The sequence below is a fragment of the Schistocerca piceifrons genome, chromosome 7 (assembly GCF_021461385.2).
Source record: "Schistocerca piceifrons isolate TAMUIC-IGC-003096 chromosome 7, iqSchPice1.1, whole genome shotgun sequence".
Classification (NCBI taxonomy): domain Eukaryota; kingdom Metazoa; phylum Arthropoda; class Insecta; order Orthoptera; family Acrididae; genus Schistocerca; species Schistocerca piceifrons.
In genome coordinates, this window is record NC_060144.1 from 73,176,156 (window position 1) to 73,189,981 (window position 13,826).

Genomic DNA, 13,826 nt, shown 5'->3' on the forward strand with positions numbered 1-13,826 from the left:
CTCGCAGCAGTTGGGCGGTTTAGAAACAAATCTTTTGCATCTATCCATAGAGCACATAACGCAGGCTCACTGAAATAATTTAGCGAACAAATGATACATTTTCTCTCAAATAAATATAAGTTGCACATGAAGATACACTTGTATACACATTATATTGTACTAATGTGCTTTATTGTAAATGCTCTGTAGATCTTATCCGTATGACCAAAGGATAGCAACTTATGTGAAGTAACCGCAGTTACCATCTCCTAAACCTTCGTGTGGTTCCCTGGTATGCGTAGCCCTATCTCCTACCTATGTTGCAATGGATTCAGTCAGATCACCACTAATCAAGAAGAGCTATCTCCAGCTGTCGATTTCTCGGTGTAGTTAGTCGCCTAGCTACGATGTGTCTTATACATAGATCCAAGAATTTCTTGATAGGACAGGCAAATCAGATCATTAGATAAATACTCTCAGTTCGAAATGTGTGACTAACTATTCATGCCCTCTATACACTTGCTGAAGAACATCGGTCCTATATGTTCCATCCCTTTAAGAATTATGGCACTTGCCAGTTCAGATAGTTGTATACTACTATGTAATTGGATTGTTTCGAACCAAATTTTTTATTTCCTGCGTGTTCCAAGCTTAACACCTGCGTAAATTTTTCTGCCGAGAGGCCTTATTCTACTGTAGCTCAAAAATAAACTACGGCGCTATTTCTTTCACTTTAGTCACCACTCACTTCCATCGAGTTTCATCGACCAACTCAGTGATGTATTTAAGCAGCAATAATAGTGGTGCATGCTGGTGGGGTGTGGGGATCGGGGTGGGGGCAGTGATGGCCAGGAGGGGTAGGTGAACATGACATCCTTCCTACATCCCGATTTCGATGTATTCATTTTTGTTTGAAGATGAAACACTGGCTCTTAGATTACATTTAAAGAGATTGCCGAGTCCTGCCTATGCATGCTAAATGTCTAAACCACGATCCAAAAATCTGACAATGCCTGAAATTGACGACGTATTAACGAGAGTTTCATTGAACTGCGGCTTTCTGACGGTAGAGGAAAGTAAAGAACAGAAAGTAAAGGATAGAAGATCCTTTAAGCATCCACCATTAGCTTCTAAAACGATTACTAACTGGTCAAGATAAGCCTACAGAAAATATGAGCGGTGGAAATCTTATGCTCCTAGTCGAGGTAGAAGGATTCCTTACAGGTTTATCATCTGCTAAAGACATCTTGGCATTTCACCTTGAACGTAGGACTCCTACACTATACAACTAGTTTCATTGGATGGCGGAATGCATTTGATTCAGTACAGCTTTCAGTAATGTGAATCAAAAGCGCTGAAGTCCTACAAGTGCCAACCAATTTACCACAAAAACGTGAAGTTCATAATTTGGCGAAGGGTAGGCAGTATAATTAAATTTATGTGCCCATAAATCCAGACATTTATATTTATCCATTTAACTACACTGTCCAGTCACATAACGTGACCACCTCCAATTTTCCACGTCAAAGTGCCATAACCACTCACAGACGGCATGTGGCAGCACTAGCAGTGGAGGGTATATAAAGCATGATAGGGGGACACAGTACCTGTCGTAATACGTAAACTGAGCGATTTGTCTGCCGTCCAATAGGGCAGGATCATTAGCTTTCGGGCAAAGGTTGGAAGCATTTCAGAAACAGCTAAGTTAGTAAACTCGGCAGCAAGGTTAAAATATAGTGTGAATGCCAAAATGGCATTATCCAAAATCGGCGCCGAAGAACTGTATTGCACCATAGACCATTGATGACAGCGGCGAACTACGGCTGCGAAAATGTCTACGGGCCAATAGACGTGTAACTCTTGAGCACCTATCCGCCCAGACGAACCAGGGGGCTACCAACAGTACAACGATCGTTCAGCAAACGCTGCAGCGTATGGGGATCTGTGGTTAGTGCATGGTTCATGAACCCGTGCTGACTGCTGTTCTGTGGTGACGATGGTTGGAATCTGCACGCCAGTACCGCTAGTGGACGTCCACTAAGGGTCTTCAGCTGAAATATTCAGATAAATCATGTTTTATTCTCCTTCGGACAGGTGACCGATGGCGTGTACGGCGTGAAATGTCTGAAATGGTTCAAACGGCTCTGAGCACTATGGGACTTAACATCTGAGGTTATCAGTCCCCTAGAGCTTAGAACTACTTAAACCTAACTAACCTAAGGACAGCACACACATCCATGCCCGAGGCAGGATTCGAACTTGCGACCGTAGCAGTCGCGCGGTTCCGGACTGAAGCGCCTAGAACCGCATGGCCAGAAATGTCTGAAATCAAACACCCTGAAACGAAGGAGCGTTGTAGTCTAAAGAATGCGTTCGTGGCTGCATAGGTGGTCTCGTCATTCTGGGATCCATAGTGGACGAATATAACTATGCGTTTCCATCCCTACATGCAGTTTGCTTGTCCTCAGCACTATAGTATCTACCTACAGCACAATGCAAAGTGTCACACAGCTTGCAGTATGTGTGGGTCGTCCGAGGAGTTTACCTTGCTGCTGTGGTCACCGAACTCCTCGGATTTTAAATCAACCGAGAATCTGTGGGACTACCTCGATCGAACTGTTCGTCCCATGGACCCTCAACAAAGAAACCTAGGGAAAAACTGTTCTCACCATATAAGAAAAATTATTTTCTGCTTGACATGGAGACTGCCTCACTGCAGGATGTTGCTTGGTTAGAGAATGACAGGTTGGTTACTTGAACAGTTTCACTATTGTTCAGATAAACGACTATTCTGTCTCCAGTTACGTCGAAGTAACATTCAACATTAAATCTTCTTCTCTTGATAGGAAAGAAAAATCAAAATTTGTGTGTGTGTTCTGTCTGTATTCAATACTAAAATTTGACTGATTATATGTTGTAGCGATTGTGCTATTGGCACGACCAAAGCTTTTGATCTGCTGCTCTCCTTCTCAACTTTGTAAGCTTCAGACAGGCACTCCTGGGGGTATGGGGACGAATGTGTAAGATTGAATAATTCTGAACAGATCTACCTAGAATGCTATTGGTGAGTTCGTCCATCAGTTTTGACTTCTCATACGAATTCAGCGGATATTCCGCTAAGGGGTGAACAATGTGTTAACTCAACGGCCAAAGTCTGCGTCTAGTAAGACATCGAGAGGAAAACTGCAAGTTGGTTGGCTTTGTGTGTGGTTCTGCCACCCTTCAACCCTTCTGACACTAGGCTGGCACATGATTCGGCCAGATGACTCACGGGTACCATCAAACATGCGTATTCGCTGAACTCTAAGACCGGTTTTCTGAATGTCGGTAACTGCCCCGATCGGTTTGGAACTGAATTTACATCTTAATCTCCTTTTCTCCTTTGCCTCTGGTCATTTTCTCCTACCTCTCTCTTTGTCCATCTCCTCCTTCCCCATCTCTCTCTATCCCATTTATCAGTAACCAAATTGTTTACCCGAGAAAATGTCACTGCCTACAAAACAGGATAGCAATGTCATGAACGGATCATAAGGTTATCTTTTCGCTATGTTACAAAATACGGATTCTGAATTTTCTTTTCATTGCCACTTTGACATACACGTTGAACAGTAGAACAGAAAGACTGCATCCCTGCCTTGCATTTTAATCCGAACACTATTCGCTTCGTCATCCATTCCTTTTGCTCGGTGTTGTACGTACCGTACTTATCTATGGCTTACCTCGATTTTTCCTTTCACACATTTGGAATTTTACTGAGTCGTCAAAGCCACAATCTAAAACAGAATCCTGCCGGACCGTTATTACTACGGGAACCATCCTAACATTTATTATACAAGTATTCTAGGTATGGTATCACAACGAATTATAAAATAACTGTTCCAAAATAAAACCCACGGTTCAACCATAGAGGCAGTGATTTACCTCTTGGTATATAGACGTATTTTCTTGTCTGGAGTCCATTACATTTTGTTGTGCTCCTCTACCGAGTATTCGTACGAAAGAGGTACCTTGTGTTCCAAAATTCCGTTCATAACTGGATACTTCCGGAACTCATGCCACGGGTTCTACTGGTGATACAGAGGTAGAGTCAAGTGTTGTGGATAGCCCTCGGGCTGGAAACCATTTATATACGCAACAGAACGATCTTCTTACTGTATTTACATCACAAGGTCAAATTTCGAATATTGCATGATTCCCCCGGCTTAGATAAATGGAGCAAATCTATTGGTTCTTTTTTGCATTATATGTGGTCTATGGTGCGCGTTATGGGGCCTTATGGAGCGCCATTTATTTCTTGGTAGCTCCCGTGAAAAACTAAGAACACGGTTTTCGAGTACCAAAACTGAGCCACAGATTCCGTGATGATTATGGAAAGCAAATAGTCAACATTTTTAGCATACAGGTTGTCCCATTTATCTTGCTCACTTAAAAGAACTTTTTTTTCAGATGCATTGGGTAGTACCTGCTATAGGTATACGCTTTATATATCCCCACAGCTGTAGCGGTTAATTTTCTTAGGTGCAACCATGTACATTTTATTCAAGAATATACTCACCCTCCCCAAAAGATGTTCACAAATGTATCGCAATGTACCATTTTACACGAAACTAGTATCTATGGAAATGATAAATAATACACATCTCTGATTTAAATACACTGCAGAGCAGTTCATTAACTACATCATTTAACCACTTCAAGCCACGTTTGATCGTTTTACAAATTACCAAAAAACATTGAAAGCATCTGTACTGGATCTTGTTATTGTATTGTACTGTATTACGGTAATTAGTACAATGCAAAAGTAACATGGCTTTTTCGTTTTCCTGTAATTCTACCACTACATCAAAAACAGAACGCTTACTTCACATGCTCAAACTGTAACCATTGCCACTGATACATAGGATCGCTCTATGGATGAAGGACGCCCTACATCGTGCTACTACGTCCTCTTTGACGGCTGTACAAGCATCAGTAATGCGTTGCTGCATGTCCTCTGGTGTTGTTGGAACATTTTGGTTGACAGTATCCTTGACTACTCCCCACAGAAAAAAATACAGTGGCGTAAGTTATGGAGATAACGCAGGCCAACTAACTTGCCCACCACGTCCAGTCCCCTTAACAGGGTATTTACGGTCTAGAATTCGTCGTGCCCGTAAGGCGTTGATACCGCATGACCATCTTCTGATCCATAGGTACAGCGTCCAAGAGAAGAGGGAGAGAGGTAGAGTGTGTCTTAGAAATCGGGCGTATTGTCTGGCATTTTGGTTGTCATTTACAAAGAAAGAGCCGACAATTTTACCTCCAATAATTCCGCAGCAAACATTAAAGTTTGATGGATGTTGCTCTGCCTGTCGGAGCCATCGTAGATTGTTGAGAACGCATACTTCTCACGTTGATGTTGCCATTATTGGATAATGATGCCTCGTCTATATAAAGAATATCTGAGAAGAAATTAGGGTTAGTAGAAAGTTGTTGCTGAGTCCACTAACAAAATTGAACCCTACTGCTGAACTACTTTCCATCAAGTTCTTGGTGTAAATTAATACGGTAAGGATGTAATTTATGACTTTTCAGAATGCAATGCGTACTTGTTTTCGAGACACCAACTTCATTGCTGAATTGACATTTCGCGGCTACGGCAGCAAGCAGATTGACCTCAGCAGCTTCGTCTGTTTGTGTTCTACGACGATTTCGAGGTATTGTATTTAGACTTCCCGTTTCACGTAGACGAGAAATTAGATGACCAAATATCCAGAGAGAAGGTGATGACTTGTCAGGGAAACATCTGCTGTACAGTAGTTGTAGCAGAACAGAATTTGCCCGTCTACAGCAAATTACCGTACAGGTATGCACAATACAGTACAAGACAGACATAATAACTTGATAATCTTAATATTCTCTAACATTACTGATTATGAAAATGCACGTTACAAAATCATTTCCTATCAACATATTTCCTCCATAGATCAGTAGCATTTGTAGCTGATCGCCATGCTTGTACATCATACACATTTACCCAAAGAAAAGAACTGTATTCACAATGTGTACTACCGCCATGAAGTTACTAAGTTACTCTGATGCACGACTATACTGGTATGCACTGTACTGTAGGCTAAATCAACAACAAACGAGGTTCATTTAAAAAATTTAATCTCTAACCCGCATCTCCTACATCTTTGGTGATACGTATAACATACATCCTCAGAAAGAACTACCCAATGATCTTAAAAAACATTCATTGAAACAATTTTTCATTTAACTCATCATAATACAGTTGTTATCTGTAAACAAGATAAATGGGATATCCTGTATATTCCCAGGATGTCGATCTCTAAACGTCTTGGAACTTTTCTTGATATCTGTATCCGTTTCCAGTTACAGAGATTTAATGTAATCCGACTTTTACACGTAAAATACGCACGTAATACCTGGTGAGGTGAAATCGAAGCTTATAAAGTCGAGTAGCACGGAGAAATTTGGTCTGAAATGACTCCATTACCATCAGAAGGGTTCCGGGAACCCTGTGTCGTCATACTGAAGCACAATCAAATTTTTCTGCATGTAGAATCCGGTCTGAGGTGTGAAAATCTGCATAATTTCAATTCCACATAAGAAAACCATTAAAATTTTACTGACCGATAAAGCTTTTTTAATGTGAGTGGCTTTTCCCGCTATGACAGTGGAAACAAGGGCGCTAGAATAAGAATTATTCTATCAGAGTACAAAAAAGGCGAATATGCTCCTGTTTTAGAAAGCTCTTAGTGAAAAGTAGGGTACCAGCTGCCTTTATTCTACATTCCTCCACACCCGTAAAAAATTTCACATAAATTTTGGCATAATAAAAATTTGCAAATTCTTTAAGCTGAGGGAGAAGGAGACACTGAACATGCAAAAGAGACGGAAAACCAATAAATACCGGAAGATAGTAGACAGTGATTGTGGTAAACAAAGAGCGAAGGTACATTAACAGTGTGAGAGAAAGAGAGTTTTTATCCTCCACGGCTCCATTACCATGGAAGTTATTCCGTCACGTCTTAACAGATGTCCTCCCATAGTGTCCCTTCTTAACGTCAATGTTTTCCATATATTACTTTACCCGCAGAATCTCCGGAGAGTCTCCTCATTCCTTTCCTTATCAGTCCACCTAATTCTCAATATTTTTCTCTAGCACCACATCTCAAATGCTTCGATACTCTTCTGTTCCATTTTTCTCACAGTCTATGTTTCACTACCATACAATGCTATACGGTACACACGCACACTCTCAGAAGTTTTTTCCTCAAATAAAGGCCTTTATTTGATGCTAGGAGACTTCTCTTGGCAAGGAATGCTCTTTTTGCCAATGCTAAACTGCTTTTTATGTCCTGCTTGCTGCGTCTATATTGGGTTGCCTAGGTAGCAGAATTCCTTAACTTCACCTACGTCGTGATCACTAATCCTAATGTTAAGCATCTCGCTATTCTCATTTCTGTTACTTCTCATTACTCATTCCTCGATTTACCCTCAATCCATATTCCGTACTCATTACACTGATCATTTCATTCTGTATCCTGTAATTCTTATTGACTTTTGCTGAGGGCAGCAATGTCATCAGCGAATCTTATCATTCATATCCTTTCACCCTGAATTTTAGTTCTGCTCTTGTATCTTTCTTATATTTCCGTCATTGATTCTTCGATGCATAGATAGAACAGTAGGGGCGAAATACTGCATCCATGCCTTACAGCCATCTTAATCCGAATAATTTGGTCTTGGTCTTCCATTTCTATTGTTCCCTCTTGGCTCTAGAACATACTGCATATTACTCGTCTTTCCTACAGCTTGCCCTTATCTTTGTGAGAATTTCGAACATCTGTCACCGTTTTACATTGTCAATCCCTTTTTCCAACTCGACAAATCCTATGAACATGTCTCGATTTTTCTTTAGTCTTGCTTCCATTATCAACCGCAACGTCACAATTGCCTCTCCGGTGCATTTACCTTTCCTAAAGCCAAACTGATCGTCATCTAATACATCCTCTTCCTTTCGATTCTTCTGTACATTATTCTTTCCCGCAATTTGGATGTTTTAGCTATTAAACTGATTGAGCTATAGTTCTCGCGCTTGTCGGCTCTTGCAATTTCCGGAACTGTGTGTATAATATTTTTACGAAAGTCAGGTAGTTTATCGCCAGCCTCATACATTCTACACACAAAGTTAACTAGCCGCTTTGTTGCCACTTTCTCCAATTATTTTAGAAGTTCTAATGGGATGTTATTATCCATTCTGATTCATTCGATCTTCAGTTTCCAAATCTCTTATAAATTCTGTTTCTAATAGTGGCTCTCCCATCTCTTCTGTATCGACTCCTGTTTCTTCTTCTATACATTAGATAAATCTTCCTCCTCACAAAGACCTTGAATGTACTCTTACCATCTATACGTTCTCTCCTCTCCACTTAACAGTGGAATTCCCGTTGCACTCATAATGTTACTGCCCTTGCTTTAAATGTCAACGAAGGTTGTTTTGACTTTTCTGTACGCTAAGTCTGTCCTTCCGACAATCATATCTTTTCTGATTTCTTCACATTTTTCATGCAGCCATTTCGCTTTAGCTTCCTTGCCCTCCCTCTTTCTTTCATTCCTAAGTGATTTGTATTTCTGTATTGCTGAAATTTCTCTGAACATTATTGTATTTTCTTCTTTCGTCTATCAACTGAAGTATTTGTGTCGATACCCATGGTTTCTTTGCAGTTACCTTCTTTGTACCTTTTACCTTCCATCTTCTGTAGTTGCCCTTTTTAGACCTGTCCATTCCTCTTCAACTGAACTTCCTACTAAGCTATTCTTTATCGCAGTATCTACAGTATCAGAGAACATCAAGGGTATCTCTTCATTCCTTAGTACTTCCGTATCCTATTTCTTTGCACATGGATTCTTCTGACTACTCTCTTAACCTTCAGCCCACTCTTCATCACTACTAAATTGTGACCTTAGTCTACATCTGAGTATGCCTTACAATCCAGTATATGATTTCGGAATCTCTGCCTGATCATGATGTAATCTAACTGAAATGTTCCCGTATCTGCCAGCCTTTCCGAAGTACACCTTCTCCTCTTGTGATTCTTGAGCAGAGTGTCCTCCATTACTATTTATTGCAGATATCAATTAGTCTTTTTCCTCCTTCATTCCTAGTACCAAGCCCATATTTTCCCGTAACCGCTTCTTCTGCTCCTTCCCCTACAACCGCATACCAATCCCCCATGACTATTAGATTTTCATCTGCCTTTACGTACTGTTATCCATTGAGTATCCTCATACATTTTCTCTTTCTCTTCATCCTCTGTTTGCGACGTCGACATGTATATCTGATCTATAGTTGTTGATTTGCTGTTCATTCTGATGAGAATAACCTTAGCACTGAACTGTTCACAATAACTGATTCTGTGCTGTACCTTCGTGTTCATAACAAATCCTACTCCCGTTGTAAGTAGGCTGTTTATGTTTTCTTATTGGTAACGCCACGTAGCGCTCTGTATGAAAATCACTGGCTGTGCTGTGTGCAGTCTGTGGCTAGTTTGCATTGTTGTCTGCTATTGTAGTGTTGGGCAGCTGGATGTTAACAGCGCATAGCGTTGCGCAGTTGGAGGTGAGCCGCCAGCAGTGGTGGATGTGTGGAGAGAGATGGCGGAGTTTTGAAATTTGTAAGACTGGATGTCATGAACTGCTATATATATTATGACTATTAAGGTAAATACATCATTTGTTCTCTATCAAAATCTTTCATTTGCTAACTATGCATATCAGCAGTTAGTGCCTTCAGTAGTTAGAATCTTTTATTTAGCTGGCAGTAGTGGCGCTCGCTATATTGCAGTAGTTCGAGTAACGAAAATTTTTGGGAGGTAAGTGATTTGTGAGAAGTATAGGTTAATGTTAGTCAGGGCCATTCTTTTGTAGGGATTGTTGAAAGTCAGATTGCGTTGCGCTAAAAATATTGTGTGACAGTTTAAGCACAGTCGTGTATGGTTCTTCAAAGGGGACGTTTCACCATTACAACATTTTCTGCTGCTTTTGATATTATGCTATACTTATCTGAAGTCCTTGTCCCCTTTGCATCTTCTTCACTCCACCCCCCCCCCCCTCCTCCTCTTTATGTTGACTGAGCCCTGTCATTTCCCATTCAGATTTTCTAGCTTCCCTACCGTATTCGAACTTCTGACATTCCAGGCCCCAACTCGTACAACGTTATGCTTTCTGTGGTTATTCAATCTTTTCCTCAACGTCACCTTCCCATTGGCAGCCCCCTCCCGGAGATCCGAATGGGAAACTAGTCCAAAATCTTTTGCCTATGGAGAGATCATCACGATACTTTTTCAGTTACAGGCCGCATGTACCGTGGATACACATTGTACGTCTTTAATGCAGTGGTTTGCATTCTCTCCTGCATACTCATGCCGTTGAACATTGCTGATTCTTCCGCCTTTTAGGGGCAGTTTTCCTGCCTCAAGGACAAGTGAGCACCCTAAACCTCTGTCTGCTCCTGCACGCTCTTGGCGAGGCCGTGGGCAGAATGAGAAACACAAAGAGATAATGACAATGAGGTGGGCTGAACGAATGAGGGAGAAGGGAAAAGTGGAATAGGATGTGTATGAGTGACTCACAGCGATGGACTACTGCATGTGAGCGAGTTACAGTTAGGGGAGTTTGTGTAAGTAAGATCGGAGTTGCACGTTAAAAAGAGCACGAATATGTTCGTATGCCAATATGGGTGGGGGTGGGGGGGGGGGCGCGGAGTTTTAAAAATGCTAAGGAAGGTAGAATGAGGCAGGTGAAAACCCACATTTGAGTAGGAGTCTTTTAAAACAGGAGAATATTAGCCTTTTTCGTGCTCCGACAGGATCAATTTTTGGCTGCTGACATTATGTGAAACAATTATGCCAGACAATGATTATCTTAGTCTTCTGTGGCATAAGAAGTGGGAAATTTTATTAGATTGGTTTTATGTGTCGGAGCGACTGGGGATAAGGTGTTCTCTTTTGTCACGCGCGGTGTGTGCCGTTATCGGCAGTCATTGGGAAACGTGATATGCTGTATAGGATAGTTGCCTCATAGAGGAGGTGGGGCACACGGCGACAGCTACTAGCCGGTACTGCACGCGACTCAGGTCGTTTGTGCGACCTGCTGGACTCCGATGGCTGGCAGCCAGGTTTACGCAAGCCAACAACCATCCCCAATGTCTTTGGTGGTGTGTAACACACAGTTCGCCATACGTTTGCTGTGGTAGACGCTCTGGATGCCCATCAGGCGCCGCTCTTCACCACAACAGACCAAACACGTCCAAGGTTTCCCGAGTGTGTGACGTAACGTCGTAGACAGTAGAGGGTGTGACGAAATATGATGATATCTGGACAACAAACTACACCTGTAGGAGCTTCATTGGCTGAAAGTGGTAGTTATTCCACGATATACCGAGCAAAATTTTTGACTCGACTTGTTCAAGCCTACAGACCTACATCTTTTGCAATTTGAAAGGCACTTGATATTTAATCGACCGTGACAGTTTTAAGAATATGAAAAAACTTTTTCAGAGACCTCTACCAGTCAAGTATTGCTGTTGAGTTACTTAAATTATATGATACAAGAAATCTTTTCGAGGTACCAGCCTCATCTTCAGGCTACAATGACAATACAAAAACCGTTTAGGAAAAGCACAAGTAAGTAAGTTTTTCCTGACAATCGCGGCAAATGCTATGGCCCTTCTTTCTAGAAAGAATAGGATAACTAAAAATAATCGTTTATTGGTCTACTACTGAAATAACATTTTTTCATAGAAAATGCCTGTCTTATTGTGGTGAGCTGTACACTTGATTGTGCCAACGTGTTTTAAGGGTCCTTTGGGAGCTTATAAGCAATGAGTAACGAGATCCAAGAAGCCATAGCAATGGATATATCGAAATACACCAGAAGAAGAGAACCATTTGATATGAACAAAGTGAGTAATTTTATGATGAAAGTGACTAGTTCAAAATGGTTCAAATGGCTCTGACCACTATGGGACTTAACATCTATGGTCATCAGTCCTCTAGAACTTGTCACTACTTAAATCTAACTAACCTAAGGACATCACACAACACCCAGTCATCACGAGGCAGAGAAAATCCCTGACCCCGCCGGGAATCGAACCGGGGAACCCGGGCGTGGGAAACGAGAACGTTACCGCACGACCACGAGCTGCGGACTAAAGTGACTAGTAAACCAATGAAAGATCTATGAACCCTTTATTTGGCACACAGAGAAGTACTATGAAGAAGGAGTACCAACTTACTTAAATGAGATGTGAATGATCATGTGATGAATTTTACAGTATCCAGTAAGCTGCGATAAAGTATCTTTACCTTCAAAAGACGTATGGGTGCTACAACATGGATAACACAGTGTTGTTCCATTGCACAAAAAAATTGAGTTTTGCATTATTTCATGTGAAATGTCTGAAAACAGTTCCTTTTTGGTACAAAGCACAGAACAACTGCATGTTTTCTACGTTTGACAGTGGAATGCCAACGAGGGCAATGCCTCCATCTTCCTTCTTGGCCCTTACTGTGACCAGTGACCAAAAGTTCCATATCATACGACATTCACTGCTAGAAGAGCCGCTGTTTTCTTCTTCTTCCTGGTTTGTTGTCCATCCAATAGCCAAAGCTGGACATCTTCCTCCTAGAAAATATCTGTCCATTTGCAGTGTCACAAGTAAGAATTCACTAACATACTTGTATAATAACTCACTCCTCAAGACTTCGTCTTTCAGTTTATAAGTAATTTTCGTAGCACAAGAAAATACAGTGCCACAAACCGAAATGAACTGCTGAATTGGTAACTAATGCTCACGTAACCTTACACGGTGTCTAATAGAGGAGCACACCTTCCGCCAAGTTTTCGCCAGAGGCAACAGAATATTGCTGTATATGGGAACTTAAACGTTGTTTGCAAGCATCATTGCCCATCCAAAGACGAAACTAGAAAGCTGTTGCAGAAAACAGCGTGAAAGTCTCATGCTGCTTGAGAGCAACATTGCTCTTTCTCCGCCGGATGGTCACAGCAAATGCCAAGACAATAAATAACAACTTCAATGTTGAGAGGAACTTATTGTTAAATGTTTCTTGCATTGCAGTTGTAGCCAGAAGATGAGGCTTATATCGAAACTAGTTGCTTTATCATATAACTAGCCGTTTCCCCTGTTTCGCTCCCACATCAAGTTTTGGTATAAGTGATGGTGAGTAAGTAAGCAAGTGGTTCTACAAGATGCCTGTGCGTTAAGTGGTGTAGAGACTTATGACCAAAAAAAAGTATGCAGCGCCGGTGAATGTGTTTCTACTATTTTGCTGTATGTCGAGTCTGAAAGTATGCATTATATTTAAAAAATACCTCGGATCACTACATTTGTGCAGAAGTAGAGTTTATAGGGGTTCCCTTACTCACCTAGTACCGGATGTGAGATTTTGCCATCAGAGCAACACATACCAACCGTTACTTCCTTAAATTTTAATGCGTTATGGTGTTTAGATTATTTGATCCCTCCCCCTATCATGCTTAATTCATTATTTAGTTAGTTAATAGATCATAATCAAATGCTGCCTCACCAAAAGCCTCCCACGTTGCAACTGTAAAGGCACCTGTTTATCGTACACCCCTTAAATGACGCCGTCGCTGTGAGTTTTCAAGCGCCATGGACGCTATAAGAAACGCGTGACTCCCGCCGTCTAAAATGCTCTGTAGCTCGTAAGTCCGCCTGACGTTCTGCATCCAAGTTCCGGCTGACATGAGGTTGCTCTGAGCATTGCTGCATTCGAGTAACTTTCGCAGCTTGAGAT